This window comes from Arachis hypogaea, chromosome 5 (assembly GCF_003086295.3).
Source record: "Arachis hypogaea cultivar Tifrunner chromosome 5, arahy.Tifrunner.gnm2.J5K5, whole genome shotgun sequence".
Lineage (NCBI taxonomy): Eukaryota > Viridiplantae > Streptophyta > Magnoliopsida > Fabales > Fabaceae > Arachis > Arachis hypogaea.
The window spans coordinates 79,736,882-79,752,828 of NC_092040.1; the positions used below are offsets into that span (position 1 = coordinate 79,736,882).

The following is a 15,947-nucleotide window of genomic DNA, read 5'->3' on the forward strand; positions in this document are numbered from 1 at the left end:
ATGTGTAGCATGTTCTGGGCGTTCAACGCCCATATGTAGCATGTTTCTGGCATTGAACGCCAGTTCCATGCTTGTTACTGGCGTTTAGCGCCAGCTTTTCTCAAGGCATATTCCTGGTGTTCAAACGCTAGAATGTTTCTTGCTTCTGGCATTCAGCACCAGATTCATGCTCTGTTCTGGCATTGAACGCCAGCCAGATGCTCCTTACTAGCGTTGAACGCCAGTCTGTCCTTCCTCCAGGGTGTGATTTTTCTTCTGCTGTTTTTTATTCTATTTTTAATTTTTATATTTTTTTTTGTGACTCCACATGATCATGTACCTAATAAAACACAAAATAAAAATAAAATAAAATAAAAATTAGATAAATAAAATTGGGTTGCCTCCCAACAAGCGCTCTTTTAATGTCATTACCTTGACAGTGGGCTCTCATGGAGCCTCACAGGTGATCAGGTCAACGTTGTATAGTCCCAACACCAAACGTAGAGTTTGGATATGGGGTCTTAACACCAAACTTAGTGTTTGGTTGTGGCCTCCCAACACCAAACTTAGAGTTTGACTGTGGGGGCTCTTCTTGACTCTGAAGTGAGAGAAGCTCTTTGTGCTCACTCTCTTTTGTCACAGAGGGATGGCCATGTGCCTTAAACACCAGGTAGTCCCCATTCAATTGAAGGACTAATTCACCTCTGTTGACATCTATCACAGCTCCTGCTGTAGCTAGGAAAGGTCTTCCAAGGATGGTGCATTCATCCTCTTCCTTCCCAGTGTCTAATATTATGAAATTAACAGGGATGTAAAGGCCTTCAACCTTTACTAACACGTCCTCTACTACTCCATAAGCTTGTCTTAATGACATGTCTACCAATTGTAATGAAAACAAGGCAGGTGGTACCTCAATGATCCCCAGCTTCTCCATTACAGAGAGTGGCTTAAGATTTATCCCTGACCCCAGATCACATAGAGCTTTTTCAAAGGTCATGGTGCCTATGGTACAAGGTATTAAGAACTTGCCAGGATCATGTCTCTTTTGAGGTAAAATTTTCTGAATCAGGTGTCTAGTTCACCAATGAGCAAGGGAGGTTCACTTTCCCAAGTCTCATTACCAAACAACTTGGCATTCAGCTTCATGATAGCTCCTAAATATTGAGCAACTTGCTCTCCAGTCACATCTTCATCCTCTTCAGAGGAAGAATAGTCTTTAGAGCTCATGAATGGCAGATGGAGATTTAATGGAATCTCTATGGTCTCTATATGAGCCTCAGATTCCTTTGGATCCTTAATAGGAAACTCCTTCTTGCTTGAGAGACGTCCCAGGAGGTCTTCCTCACTAGGATTTTCGTCCTTCTCCTCCCTTGTGCATTCGGCCATATTGATCACATCAATGGCCTTGCACTCTCCTTTTGGATTCTCTTCTGTATTGCTTGGGAGAATACTGGGAGGAGTTTCAATGACTTTCTTACTCAGCTAGCCCACTTGTGCCTCCAGATTTCTGATAGAGGATCTTATTTCACTCATGAAACTGAAAGTGGCTTTTGACAGATCAGAAATTAGATTGGCTAAATTAGAAGTGTTTTGTTCAGAATTCTCTGTCTGTTGCTGAGAAGATGATGGAAAAGGCTTGCCATTGCTCAGCCTGTTGTGTCCACCATTATTAAAGCCTTGTTGAGGCTTTTGTTGATCCTTCCATGAGAAATTTGGATGATTTCTCCATGATGAATTATAGGTGTTTCCAAAAGGTTCACCCATGTAATTAACCTCTGCTATTGTAGGGTTCTCAAGATCATAAGCTTCTTCAAAAGCTGCCTCTTTAGTACTGTTGGATGCATTTTGCCATCCATTCAGACCTTGAGAGATCTTGTTGACTTGCTGAGTCAACACTTTGTTCTGAGCCAATATGGTTCAGAGCATCAATTTTAAGAACTCCCTTCCTCTGAGGTGTCCCATTATTCACGGAATTCCTCTCAGAAGTGTACATGAATTGGTTATTTGCAACCATGTCAATGAGTTCTTGAGCTTCTGCAGGTGTTTTCTTTAGGTGGATGGATCCACCTGCAGAATGGTCCAATGACATTTTCGAAAACTCAGATAGACCATAATAGAATATATCTAATATGGTCCATTCTGAAAACATGTCAGATGGACACCTTTTGGTCAACTGCTTGTATCTTTCCCAAGCTTCATAGAGGGATTCACCATCTTTTTGTTTGAAGGTCTGAACATCCACTCTAAGCTTGCTCAGCTTTTGAGGAGGAAAGAATTTATCCAAGAAGGTCATGACCAGCTTCTCCCAGGAGTCCAGGCTATCCTTAGGTTGTGAATCCAACCATATTCTAGCTCTGTCTCTTACAGCAAAAGGGAAAAGCATGAGCCTGTAGACTTCAGGATCTACTCCATTCGTCTTAATAGTCTCACAGATCTGCAAGAACTCAGTTAAAAACTGATAAGGATCTTCAGATGGAAGTCCATAGAACTTGCAATTTTGTTGCATTAAGGCAACTAGCTGAGGTTTCAGCTCAAAATTATTGGCTCCAATGGCAGGAATGGAGATGCATCTTTCATCAAATTTGGATGTTGGTTTTGTGAAGTCACCAAGCATTCTCCTTGCATTATTGTTGTTGGGTTCGGCTGCCATCTCCTTCTCTTGTTCTAATATTTCTGAAAGGTTACCTTTAGATTGTTGTAATTTAGCTTCTCTTAGTTTTCTCTTCAGAGTCCTTTCAGGTTCAGGGTCAATTTCAACAAGAGTGCCTTTTTCCTTGTTCCTGCTTATATGAAAGAGAAGAAAACAAGAAAAGAAGAGGAATCCTCTATGTCACAGTATAGAGATTCCTTTATGTTAGTAGAAGAAGAAAGGGGAGAAGAGCGAAGATGAATAGGTTCGGATTTTAGATGAAGAGAGGTGAAGAGAAGTATTAGTAAATAAATAATTAAATAGAATAAGAAAAGAGATGGAGAATTTCGAAAATAATTTTGAAAAAGAGGTTAGTATTTTTGAAAATTAAAGATAAGAGAAGATTAAAATTAAAATTTAAAACAAAAAGAGTTTTTTTTGAAAAAGTGATGAGATATTTTCGAAAATTAGAGAGGGAAAAGTAGTTAGGTGGTTTTGAAAAAGATAAGAAATAAACACAAAGTCAAAGAGTTAGCTGAAAAAGATATTAAAATCAAATTTGAAAAGATAAGAAGATAAGAAGTTAGATAAGATATTTTGAAATTAAATTTTTGAAAAAGATAAAATTTTGAAAAAGATTTGATAAGATATGTTTGAAAAAGTTTTAATTTTTAAATTTAAAATTATTTACTTCACTAACAAGAAACTACAAGATAAGATTCTAGAACTTTAAAGATTGAACCTTTCTTAACAAGAAAGTAACAAACTTCAAATTTTTGAATCAATCACATTAATTTTCGAAAATTTGATATAAAGATAAGAAAAAGATTTTGAAAATAATTTAAAAAAGAATTTAAAAAGATAAGATTTTTAAAATTGAAATTTTGACTTGACTTGTAAGAAACAACTAATTTTAAAAATTTTTGACCAAGTCAACCCAAAATTTCGAAAATTTGGAGGGAAATAAGGAAAAGATATTTTTTTGATTTTTGAAATTTTAATTATGAGAGAGAAAAATAATTAAAATTAAAATGTCATAATTGTGTTTTTCTCTTTTCTTTTTGGATCAAAACAAGGAATGCATGCAAGAACACTATGAATGTCAAGATGAACACCAAGAACACTTTGAAGACCATGATGAACATCAAGAACATATTTTTGAAAAATTTTTGATGCAAAGAAGACATGCAAGACACCAAACTTAGAAATCTTTAATGCATGGACTCTAACAAACGAAAAATGCATATGAAAAACAACAAACAACACAAAACAAGAAAACATCAAGATCAAACAAGAAGACTTGTCAAGAACAACTTGAAGATCATGAAGAACACTATGAATGCATGGAATTTTCGAAAATAATGCATAAATTTTCAAAACATGCAATTGACACCAAACTTAAAAATTTACTCAAGACTCAAACAAGAAACACAAAATATTTTTTATTTTTATGATTTTATGATTTTTTGTATTTTTATTATATTTTTCGAAAATAAAGTTTGGAAAAATGAAAAGAAAAAAAATTTTGAAAAAGATTTTTGAAAAATTTTTTGAAAAGAAAATTACCTAATCTGAGCAGCAAGGTGAACCGTCAGTTGTCCATACTCGAACAATCCCCGACAACGGCGCCAAAAACTTGGTGGACGAAATTGTGATTCATATGTTATTGCATTTTGTAAAATTCATTGCTTTTTTTTTTCCCTGGCAATGGCGCCAAAAACTTGGTGTCAATGCCATGGTTCACAACTTTGCACAACTAACCAGCAAGTGCACTGGGTCGTCCAAGTAATACCTTACGTGAGTAAGGGTCGATCCCACAGAGATTGTTGGTATGAAGCAAGCTATGGTTACCTTGTAAATCTCAGTTAGGCAGATTAAATGGTTTATGTTAAGTTCGAAAATAAATAATAAACAGAAAATAAAATAGTATCGAAATACTTATGTAAATCAATAGTGGGAATTTCAGATAGGCGTATGGAGATGCTGTGCTCCTCTTGAATCTCTACTTTCTTATTACATTCATCCAATCCTTCTTACTCCTTTCCATGGCAAGCTGTATGTAGGGCATCACTGTTGTCAATGGCTACATCCCATCCTCTCAGTGAAAATGGTCCTATGCTCTGTCACAGCACGGCTAATCATCTGTCGGTTCTCAATCAGGTTGGAATTGAATCCTTTGATTCTTTTGCGTCTGTCACTAACGCCTAGACTTCAGGAGTTTGAAGCTCGTCACAGTCATTCAATACTGGAATCCTACTCGGAATACCACAGACAAGGTTAGACTTTCCAGATTCCCGGAATCCTACTCGGAATACCACAGACAAGCTTAGACTTTCCGGATTCCCATGAATGCCGCCATCTATCTAGCTTATACCACGAAGATTCTGTTGGGGAACCTAAGAGATATGCGCCCGGCCTAAGGTAGAACGGAAGTGGTTGTCAGTCACGCGCGTTCATAGGTGAGAATGATGATGAGTGTCACGGATCATCACATTCATCAAGTTGAAGTGCAACGTATATCTTGGAATAAGAATAAAAGATAATTGAATACAAAATGATAGTAATTGTATTGAAACTTGAGGTACAGCAGAGCTCCACACCCTTAATCTATGGTGTGTAGAAACTCCACCGTTAAAAATACATAAGTGAGAGGTCCAGGCATGGCCGAATGGCCAGCCCCCATGATCTCAGAACTAATCGTCCCAAGATGATCCTAAGATCTAAAGTGATCAAAAGATGTCTAATACACTAGTAAAAAGTTCTATTTATAATAAACTAGCTACTAGGGTTTACAGGAGTAAGTAATTGATGCATAAATCCACTTCCAGGGCACACCTGGTGTGTGTTTGGGCTGAGCTTGATCTATCCACGAGCTGAGGCTTCTTTTGGAGTTGAACGCCGAGTTATAGCGTGTTTCTGGCGTTCAACTCCAGGTCGTGACGTGTTTCTGGCGTTTGACTCCAGACAGCAGCATGTACTTGGCGTTGAGTGCTATTTGGAGTTCTGTAGCTCTAGAAATTTCATTTTGAGTGTAGGGAGGTCAGATTCCAACAGCATCAGCAGTCCTTTTGTCAGCCTTTTCCAGAGTTTTGCTCAAGTCCTTCAATTTCAGCCAAAAATTACCTGAAATTACAGGAAAACACACAAACTCATAGTAAAGTCCAAAAATATGAATTTAACATAAAAACTAATGAAAACATCCCTAAAAGTAGCTTGAACTTACTAAAAACTACCTAAAAACAATGCCAAAAAGCGTATAAATTATCCGCTCATCACAACACCAAACTTAAATTGTTGCTTGTCCCCAAGCAACTGAAAACCAAATAGGATAAAAAGAAGAGAATATACTATAAATTCCAAAATATCAATGAATATTAATTCTAATTAGATGAGCGGGACTTGTAGCTTTTTGCTTCTGAACAGTTTTGGCATCTCACTTTTTCCTTTGAAGTTTAGACTGATTGGCATCTCTAGGAACTTAGAATTTCAGCTAGTGTTATTGATTCTCCTAGTTAAGTATGTTGATTCTTGAACACAGCTACTTTTATGAGTCTTGGCCGTGGCCCTAAGCACTTTGTTTTCCAGTATTACCACCGGATACATAAATGCCACAAACACATGACTGGGTGAACCTTTTCAAATTGTGACTCAGCTTTGCTAGAGTCCCCAGTTAGAGGTGTCCAGAGCTCTTAAGCACACTCTTTTGCTTTGGATCACGACTTTAACCACTCAGTCTCAAGCTTTTCACTTTGACCTGGATGACACAAGCACATGGTTAGGGACAGCTTGATTTAGCTGCTTAGGCCTGGATTTTATTTCATTGGGCCCTCCTATCCATTGATGCTCAAAGCCTTGGATCCTTTTTACCCTTGCCTTTTGGTTTCAAGGGCTATTGGCTTTTTCTGCTTGCTTTTTCTTTTTCTTTCTATTTTTTTCGCAAGCTTTTTACTTTTCACTGCTTTTTCTTGCTTCAAGAATCAATTTTCATGATTTTTCAGATTGTCAATAACATTTCTCTTTGTTCATCATTCTTTCAAGAGCCAACAGTTTTAACATTCATAAACAACAAGATCAAAAATATGCACTGTTCAAGCATTCATTCAGAAAACAAAAAGTATTGTCACCACATCAATATAATTGAACTAAATTCAAGGATAAATTCGAAATTCATGTACTTCTTGTTCTTTTGATTAAAAACATTTTTCATTTAACAGAGGTGAAGGATTAATGGAATTATTCATAACTTTAAGACATAGTTACTAAACACTAATGATCATGAAGTAGAGACACAAAACATAAATGAACACAACATAAAAAACGAAAAGCAGAAAGAAATAAGAACAAGGAATGAATCCACCTTAGTGGCGTCTTCTTCTTGAAGGACCAACAATGTCCTTAAGCTCTTCTATGTCCCTTCCTTGCCTTTATTGCTCCTCCCTCATTGCTCTTTGATCTTCTCTTATTTCATGGAGAATGATGGAGTGCTCATGATGTTCCACCCTTAATTGTTCTACATTGTAGCTCAAATCTTCTAAGGAAGTGTTGAGTTGTTCCCAATAGTTTTTGGGAGGAAAGTACATCCCTTGAGGCATCTCAGGGATTTCTTGATGATGAGCTTCCTCATGCATCTCTTGAGATCCGTGGAGGGTCTCTCTTGCTTGCTCCATCCTCTTCTTGGTGATGGGCTTATCCTCCTCAATGGAGATGTCTCCTTCTATGATAACTCCAGCTGAGTAACATAGATGGCAAATAAGGTGAGGAAAAGCTAGCCTTGCCATGGTGGAGGGCTTTTCGGCTATTTTGTAAATTTCATTGGAGATGACTTCATGAACTTCTACTTCCTCTCCAATCATGATGGCCCGATCCACAGTAACTTCAGATCGGTTGCTAGTGGGAATGATGGAACATTGAATGAACTCCAACCATCCTCTAGCCACAGGCTTGAGGTCCAATCTTCTTAGTTGAACTGGCTTGCCTTTGGAGTCTCTTTTCCATTGAGCTCCTTCCACACATATGTCCATTAGGACTTGGTCCAACCTTTGATTAAAGTTGACCCTTCTAGTGTAGGGGCGTACATCTCATTGCATCATGGGCAAGTGGAACGCCAACCTCACATTCTCCGGACTAAAATCTAAGTATTTCCCCCGAACCATTGTGAGATAATTCTTTGGACTCGAGTTCATACTTTGATCATGGTTCCTAGTGATCCATACATTGGTATAGAACTCTTAAACCATTAAGATTCTGACTTGTTGCATGTAGAAGTGGTCTTGATGGCTTTTGGAGATGAATCTTTCCATCTCTCATGACTCGGAGGTGGAAGCTTTTATCTTCCCTTTTCCTTTTCTAGAGGATTCTCCGACCTTAGGTGCCGTTGATGGTAATGGAAAAACAAAAAGCTTATGCTTTTACCACACCAAACTTAAAATATTGCTCGCCCTCGAGCAAGAGAAGAAAGAAGAGAAGAAGAAGAAGAAGAAAATATGGATGAGAGTGAGGGATGGTGTTTCGGCCAAGGTGTAGAAGAGGGGGTTTGTGTTGTTTGAAAATGAAGTAGAATGGAAGGGTATATATAGGGAAAGGGGAAAGGGGAGGTTCGGCCATGTAGGGTGGGTTTGGGTGGGAAAGTGTTTTTATATTTTGAAGGTAGGTGGGGTTTATAGGGAAGCGTGGATGGATGTGAGTGGTGAAGGGGGTAATTGGGAAGAGAGATTGAAGTTGTTGGGAAGTGTGACATGGGGAAGAGTGTTATAGGATTAGGAGGTAAGGTGGGAATATGTTAGGTAGGGATCCTGTGGGGTCCACAGATCCTGAGGTGATCCTGTGGGGTCCACAGATCCTGAGGTGTCAAGGAATTACATTCCTGCACCAAATAGGCATGCAAAATGCCTTTGCATACCATTCTGGCGTTTAAACGCTGAGGTGATGCACGTTCTGGGTGATCAACGCCCATGTGTAGCATGTTCTGGGCGTTCAACGCCCATATGTAGCATGTTTCTGGCATTGAACGCCAGTTCCATGCTTGTTACTGGCGTTTAGCGCCAGCTTTTCTCAAGGCATATTCCTGGTGTTCAAACGCTAGAATGTTTCTTGCTTCTGGCATTCAGCACCAGATTCATGCTCTGTTCTGGCATTGAACGCCAGCCAGATGCTCCTTACTAGCGTTGAACGCCAGTCTGTCCTTCCTCCAGGGTGTGATTTTTCTTCTGCTGTTTTTGATTCTATTTTTAATTTTTATATTTTTTTTTTGTGACTCCACATGATCATGTACCTAATAAAACACAAAATAAAAATAAAATAAAATAAAAATTAGATAAATAAAATTGGGTTGCCTCCCAACAAGCGCTCTTTTAATGTCATTACCTTGACAGTGGGCTCTCATGGAGCCTCACAGGTGATCAGGTCAACGTTGTATAGTCCCAACACCAAACTTAGAGTTTGGATATGGGGTCTTAACACCAAACTTAGTGTTTGGTTGTGGCCTCCCAACACCAAACTTAGAGTTTGACTGTGGGGGCTCTTCTTGACTCTGAACTGAGAGAAGCTCTTTGTGCTCACTCTCTTTTGTCACAGAGGGATGGCTATGTGCCTTAAACACCAGGTAGTCCCCATTCAATTGAAGGACTAATTCACCTCTGTTGACATCTATCACAGCTCCTGCTGTAGCTAGGAAGGGTCTTCCAAGGATGGTGCATTCATCCTCTTCCTTCCCAGTGTCTAATATTATGAAATTAACAGGGATGTAAAGGCCTTCAACCTTTACTAACACGTCCTCTACTACTCCATAAGCTTGTCTTAATGACATGTCTGCCAATTGTAATGAGAACAAGGTAGGTTGTACCTCAATGATCCCCAGCTTCTCCATTACAGAGAGTGGCTTAAGATTTATCCCTGACCCCAGATCACATAGAGCTTTTTCAAAGGTCATGGTGCCTATGGTACAAGGTATTAAGAACTTGCCAGGATCATGTCTCTTTTGAGGTAAAATTTTCTGAATCAGGTGTCTAGTTCACCAATGAGCAAGGGAGGTTCACTTTCCCAAGTCTCATTACCAAACAACTTGGCATTCAGCTTCATGATAGCTCCTAAATATTGAGCAACTTGCTCTCCAGTCACATCTTCATCCTCTTCAGAGGAAGAATAGTCTTTAGAGCTCATGAATGGCAGATGGAGATTTAATGGAATCTCTATGGTCTCAATATGAGCCTCAGATTCCTTTGGATCCTTAATAGGAAACTCCTTCTTGCTTGAGAGACGTCCCAGGAGGTCTTCCTCACTAGGATTTTCGTCCTTCTCCTCCCTTGTGCATTCGGCCATATTGATCACATCAATGGCCTTGCACTCTCCTTTTGGATTCTCTTCTGTATTGCTTGGGAGAATACTGGGAGGAGTTTCAATGACTTTCTTACTTAGCTAGCCCACTTGTGCCTCCAGATTTCTGATAGAGGATCTTATTTCACTCATGAAACTGAAAGTGGCTTTTGATAGATCAGAAATTAGATTGGCTAAATTAGAAGTGTTTTGTTCAGAATTCTCTGTCTGTTGCTGAGAAGATGATGGAAAAGGCTTGCCATTGCTCAGCCTGTTGTGTCCACCATTATTAAAGCCTTGTTGAGGCTTTTGTTGATCCTTCCATGAGAAATTTGGATGATTTCTCCATGATGAATTATAGGTGTTTCCATAAGGTTCACCCATGTAATTAACCTCTGCTATTGCAGGGTTCTCAAGATCATAAGCTTCTTCAAAAGCTGCCTCTTTAGTACTGTTGGATGCATTTTGCCATCCATTCAGACCTTGAGAGATCTTGTTGACTTGCTGAGTCAACACTTTGTTCTGAGCCAATATGGTTCAGAGCATCAATTTTAAGAACTCCCTTCCTCTGAGGTGTCCCATTATTCACGGAATTCCTCTCAGAAGTGTACATGAATTGGTTATTTGCAACCATGTCAATGAGTTCTTGAGCTTCTGCAGGTGTTTTCTTTAGGTGGATGGATCCACCTGCAGAATGGTCCAATGACATTTTCGAAAACTCAGATAGACCATAATAGAATATATCTAATATGGTCCATTCTGAAAACATGTCAGATGGACACCTTTTGGTCAACTGCTTGTATCTTTCCCAAGCTTCATAGAGGGATTCACCATCTTTTTGTTTGAAGGTCTGAACATCCACTCTAAGCTTGCTCAGCTTTTGAGGAGGAAAGAATTTATCCAAGAAGGTCATGACCAGCTTCTCCCAGGAGTCCAGGCTATCCTTAGGTTGTGAATCCAACCATATTCTAGCTCTGTCTCTTACAGCAAAAGGGAAAAGCATGAGCCTGTAGACTTCAGGATCTACTCCATTCGTCTTAATAGTCTCACAGATCTGCAAGAACTCAGTTAAAAACTGATAAGGATCTTCAGATGGAAGTCCATAGAACTTGCAATTTTGTTGCATTAAGGCAACTAGCTGAGGTTTCAGCTCAAAATTATTGGCTCCAATGGCAGGAATGGAGATGCATCTTTCATCAAATTTGGATGTTGGTTTTGTGAAGTCACCAAGCATTCTCCTTGCATTATTGTTGTTGGGTTCGGCTGCCATCTCCTTCTCTTGTTCTAATATTTCTGAAAGGTTACCTTTAGATTGTTGTAATTTAGCTTCTCTTAGTTTTCTCTTCAGAGTCCTTTCAGGTTCAGGATCAATTTCAACAAGAGTGCCTTTTTCCTTGTTCCTGCTTATATGAAAGAGAAGAAAACAAGAAAAGAAGAGGAATCCTCTATGTCACAGTATAGAGATTCCTTTATGTTAGTAGAAGAAGAAAGGGGAGAAGAGTGAAGATGAATAGGTTCGGATTTTAGATGAAGAGAGGTGAAGAGAAGTATTAGTAAATAAATAATTAAATAGAATAAGAAAAGAGATGGAGAATTTCGAAAATAATTTTGAAAAAGAGGTTAGTATTTTTGAAAATTAAAGATAAGAGAAGATTAAAATTAAAATTTAAAACAAAAAGAGTTTTTTTTTTGAAAAAGTGATGAGATATTTTCGAAAATTAGAGAGGAAAAAGTAGTTAGGTGGTTTTGAAAAAGATAAGAAATAAACACAAAGTCAAAGAGTTAGCTGAAAAAGATATTAAAATCAAATTTGAAAAGATAAGAAGATAAGAAGTTAGATAAGATATTTTGAAATTAAATTTTTGAAAAAGATAAAATTTTGAAAAAGATTTGATAAGATATGTTTGAAAAAGATTTAATTTTTAAATTTAAAATTACTTACTTCACTAACAAGAAACTACAAGATAAGATTCTAGAACTTTAAAGATTGAACCTTTCTTAACAAGAAAGTAACAAACTTCAAATTTTTGAATCAATCACATTAATTTTCGAAAATTTGATATAAAGATAAGAAAAAGATTTTGAAAATAATTTGAAAAAGAATTTAAAAAGATAAGATTTTTAAAATTGAAATTTTGACTTGACTTGTAAGAAACAACTAATTTTAAAAATTTTTGACCAAGTCAACCCAAAATTTCGAAAATTTGGAGGGAAATAAGGAAAAGATATTTTTTTGATTTTTGATATTTTAATTATGAGAGAGAAAAATAATTAAAATTAAAATGTCATAATTGTGTTTTTCTCTTTTCTTTTTGGATCAAAACAAGGAATGCATGCAAGAACACTATGAATGTCAAGATGAACACCAAGAACACTTTGAAGACCATGATGAACATTAAGAACATATTTTTGAAAAATTTTTGATGCAAAGAAGACATGCAAGACACCAAACTTAGAAATCTTTAATGCATGGACTCTAACAAACGAAAAATGCATATGAAAAACAACAAACAACACAAAACAAGAAAACATCAAGATCAAACAAGAAGACTTGTCAAGAACAACTTGAAGATCATGAAGAACACTATGAATGCATGGAATTTTCGAAAATAATGCATAAATTTTCAAAACATGCAATTGACACCAAACTTAAAAATTTACTCAAGACTCAAACAAGAAACACAAAATATTTTTTATTTTTATGATTTTATGATTTTTTTGTATTTTTATTATATTTTTCGAAAATAAAGTTTGGAAAAATGAAAAAGAAAAAAAATTTTGAAAAAGATTTTTGAAAAATTTTTTGAAAAGAAAATTACCTAATCTGAGCAGCAAGGTGAACCGTCAGTTGTCCATACTCGAACAATCCCCGACAACGGAAAGCCAAAAACTTGGTGGACGAAATTGTGATTCATATGTTATTGCATTTTGTAAAATTCATTGCTTTTTTTTTTCCCTGGCAATGGCGCCAAAAACTTGGTGTCAATGCCATGGTTCACAACTTTGCACAACTAACCAGCAAGTGCATTGGGTCGTCCAAGTAATACCTTACGTGAGTAAGGGTCGATCCCACAGAGATTGTTGGTATGAAGCAAGCTATGGTTACCTTGTAAATCTCAGTTAGGCAGATTAAATGGTTTATGTTAAGTTCGAAAATAAATAATAAACAGAAAATAAAATAGTATCGAAATACTTATGTAAATCAATAGTGGGAATTTCAGATAGGCGTATGGAGATGCTGTGCTCCTCTTGAATCTCTACTTTCTTATTACATTCATCCAATCCTTCTTACTCCTTTCCATGGCAAGCTGTATGTAGGGCATCACTGTTGTCAATGGCTACATCCCATCCTCTCAGTGAAAATGGTCCTATGCTCTGTCACAGCACGGCTAATCATCTGTCGGTTCTCAATCAGGTTGGAATTGAATCCTTTGATTCTTTTGCGTCTGTCACTAACGCCTAGACTTCAGGAGTTTGAAGCTCGTCACAGTCATTCAATACTGGAATCCTACTCGGAATACCACAGACAAGGTTAGACTTTCCAGATTCCCAGAATCCTACTCGGAATACCACAGACAAGCTTAGACTTTCCGGATTCCCATGAATGCCGCCATCTATCTAGCTTATACCACGAAGATTCTGTTGGGGAACCTAAGAGATATGCGCCCGGCCTAAGGTAGAACGGAAGTGGTTGTCAGTCACGCGCGTTCATAGGTGAGAATGATGATGAGTGTCACGGATCATCACATTCATCAAGTTGAAGTGCAACGTATATCTTGGAATAAGAATAAAAGAGAATTGAATAGAAAATGATAGTAATTATATTGAAACTTGAGGTACAGCAGAGCTCCACACCCTTAATCTATGGTGTGTAGAAACTCCACCGTTAAAAATACATAAGTGAGAGGTCCAGGCATGGCCGAATGGCCAGCCCTCATGATCTCAGAACTAATCGTCCCAAGATGATCCTAAGATCTAAAGTGATCAAAAGATGTCTAATACACTAGTAAAAAGATCTATTTATAATAAACTAGCTACTAGGATTTACAGGAGTAAGTAATTGATGCATAAATCCACTTCCAGGGCCCACTTGGTATGTGTTTGGGCTGAGTTTGATCTATCCACGAGCTGAGGCTTCTTTTGGAGTTGAACGCCGAGTTATAGCATGTTTCTGGCGTTCAACTCCGGGTCGTGACGTGTTTCTGGCGTTTGACTCCAGACAGCAGCATGTACTTAGCGTTGAGCGCCACTTTACTTCGTCAATTCCCGAATAAAGTATGGACTATTATATATTTCTGGAAAGCACTGGATGTCTACTTTCCAACGCCGTTGAGAGCGCGCCATTTGGAGTTCTGTAGCTCCAGAAATTCCATTTTGAGTGTAGGGAGGTCAGATTCCAACAGCATCAGTAGTCCTTTTGTCAGCCTTTTTCAGAGTTTTGCTCAAGTCCTTCAATTTCAGCCAGAAATTACCTGAAATTATAGGAAAACACACAAACTCATAGTAAAGTCCAAAAATGTGAATTTAACATTAAAACTAATGAAAACATCCCTAAAAGTAGCTTGAACTTACTAAAAACTACCTAAAAACAATGCCAAAAAGCGTATAAATTATCCGCTCATCGCAACACCAAACTTAAACTGTTGCTTGTCCCCAAGCAACTGAAAACCAAATAGGATAAAAAGAAGAGAATATACTATAAATTCAAAAATATCAATGAATATTAATTCTAATTAGATGAGCGGGACTTGTAGCTTTTTGCTTCTGAACAGTGTTGGCATCTCACTTTTTCCTTTGAAGTTTAGACTGATTGGCATCTCTAGGAACTTAGAATTTCAGATAGTGTTATTGATTCTCCTAGTTAAGTATGTTGATTCTTGAACACAGCTACTTTTATGAGTCTTGGTCGTGGCCCTAAGCACTTTGTTTTCCAGTATTACCACCGGATACATAAATGCCACAAACACATGACAGGGTGAACCTTTTCAGATTGTGACTCAGCTTTGCTAGAGTCCCCAGTTAGAGGTGTCCAGAGCTCTTAAGCACACTATTTTGCTTTGGATCACGACTTTAACCACTCAGTCTCAAGCTTTTCACTTTGACCTGCATGACACAAGCACATGGTTAGGGACAGCTTGATTTAGCCGCTTAGGCCTGGATTTTATTTCCTTGGGCCCTCCTATCCATTGATGCTCAAAGCCTTGGATCCTTTTTACCCTTGCCTTTTGGTTTTAAGGGCTATTGGCTTTTTCTGCTTGCTTTTTCTTTTTTCTTTCTATTTTTTTCGCAAGCTTTTTACTTTTCACTGCTTTTTCTTGCTTCAAGAATCAATTTTCATGATTTTTCAGATTGTCAATAACATTTCTCTTTGTTCATCATTCTTTCAAGAGCCAACAGTTTTAACATTCATAAACAACAAGATCAAAAATATGCACTGTTCAAGCATTCATTCAGAAAACAAAAAGTATTGTCACCACATCAATATAATTGAACTAAATTCAAGGATAAATTCGAAATTCATGTACTTCTTGTTCTTTTAATTAAAAACATTTTTCATTTAAGAGAGGTGAAGGATTAATGGAATTATTCATAACTTTAAGACATAGTTACTAAACACTAATGATCATGAAGTAGAGACACAAAACATAAATGAACATAACATAAAAAACAAAAAGCAGAAAGAAATAAGAACAAGGAATGAATCCACCTTAGTGGTGTCTTCTTCTTGAAAGACCAACAATGTCCTTAAGCTCTTCTATGTCCCTTCCTTGCCTTTGTTGCTCCTCCCTCATTGCTCTTTGATCTTCGCTTATTTCATGGAGAATGATGGAGTGCTCATGATATTCCACCCTTAATTGTTCCACATTGTAGCTTAAATCTTCTAAGGAAGTGTTGAGTTGTTCCCAATAGTTGTTGGGAGGAAAGTACATCCCTTGAGGCATCTCAGGGATTTCTTGATGATGAGCTTCCTCATGCATCTCTTGAGATCCGTGGAGGGTCTCTCTTGCTTGCTCCATCCTCTTCTTGG

The 15,947-nt window shown here is 37.6% G+C and overlaps 2 non-coding genes across 2 annotated transcripts; both read left to right on the forward strand.

Annotated features, from left to right (window-relative positions):
• Positions 1-2,126: 2,126 nt before the first annotated feature.
• LOC112805054 (small nucleolar RNA R71) lies at positions 2,127-2,230 on the forward strand. The gene has a single exon (XR_003203666.1). It is a non-coding gene; the product is annotated as a small nucleolar RNA R71 (small nucleolar RNA).
• An 8,456-nt stretch (positions 2,231-10,686) lies between these two features.
• LOC112805055 (small nucleolar RNA R71) lies at positions 10,687-10,790 on the forward strand. Its single transcript, XR_003203667.1, has one exon. It is a non-coding gene; the product is annotated as a small nucleolar RNA R71 (small nucleolar RNA).
• The last annotated feature ends 5,157 nt before the right edge of the window (positions 10,791-15,947 follow it).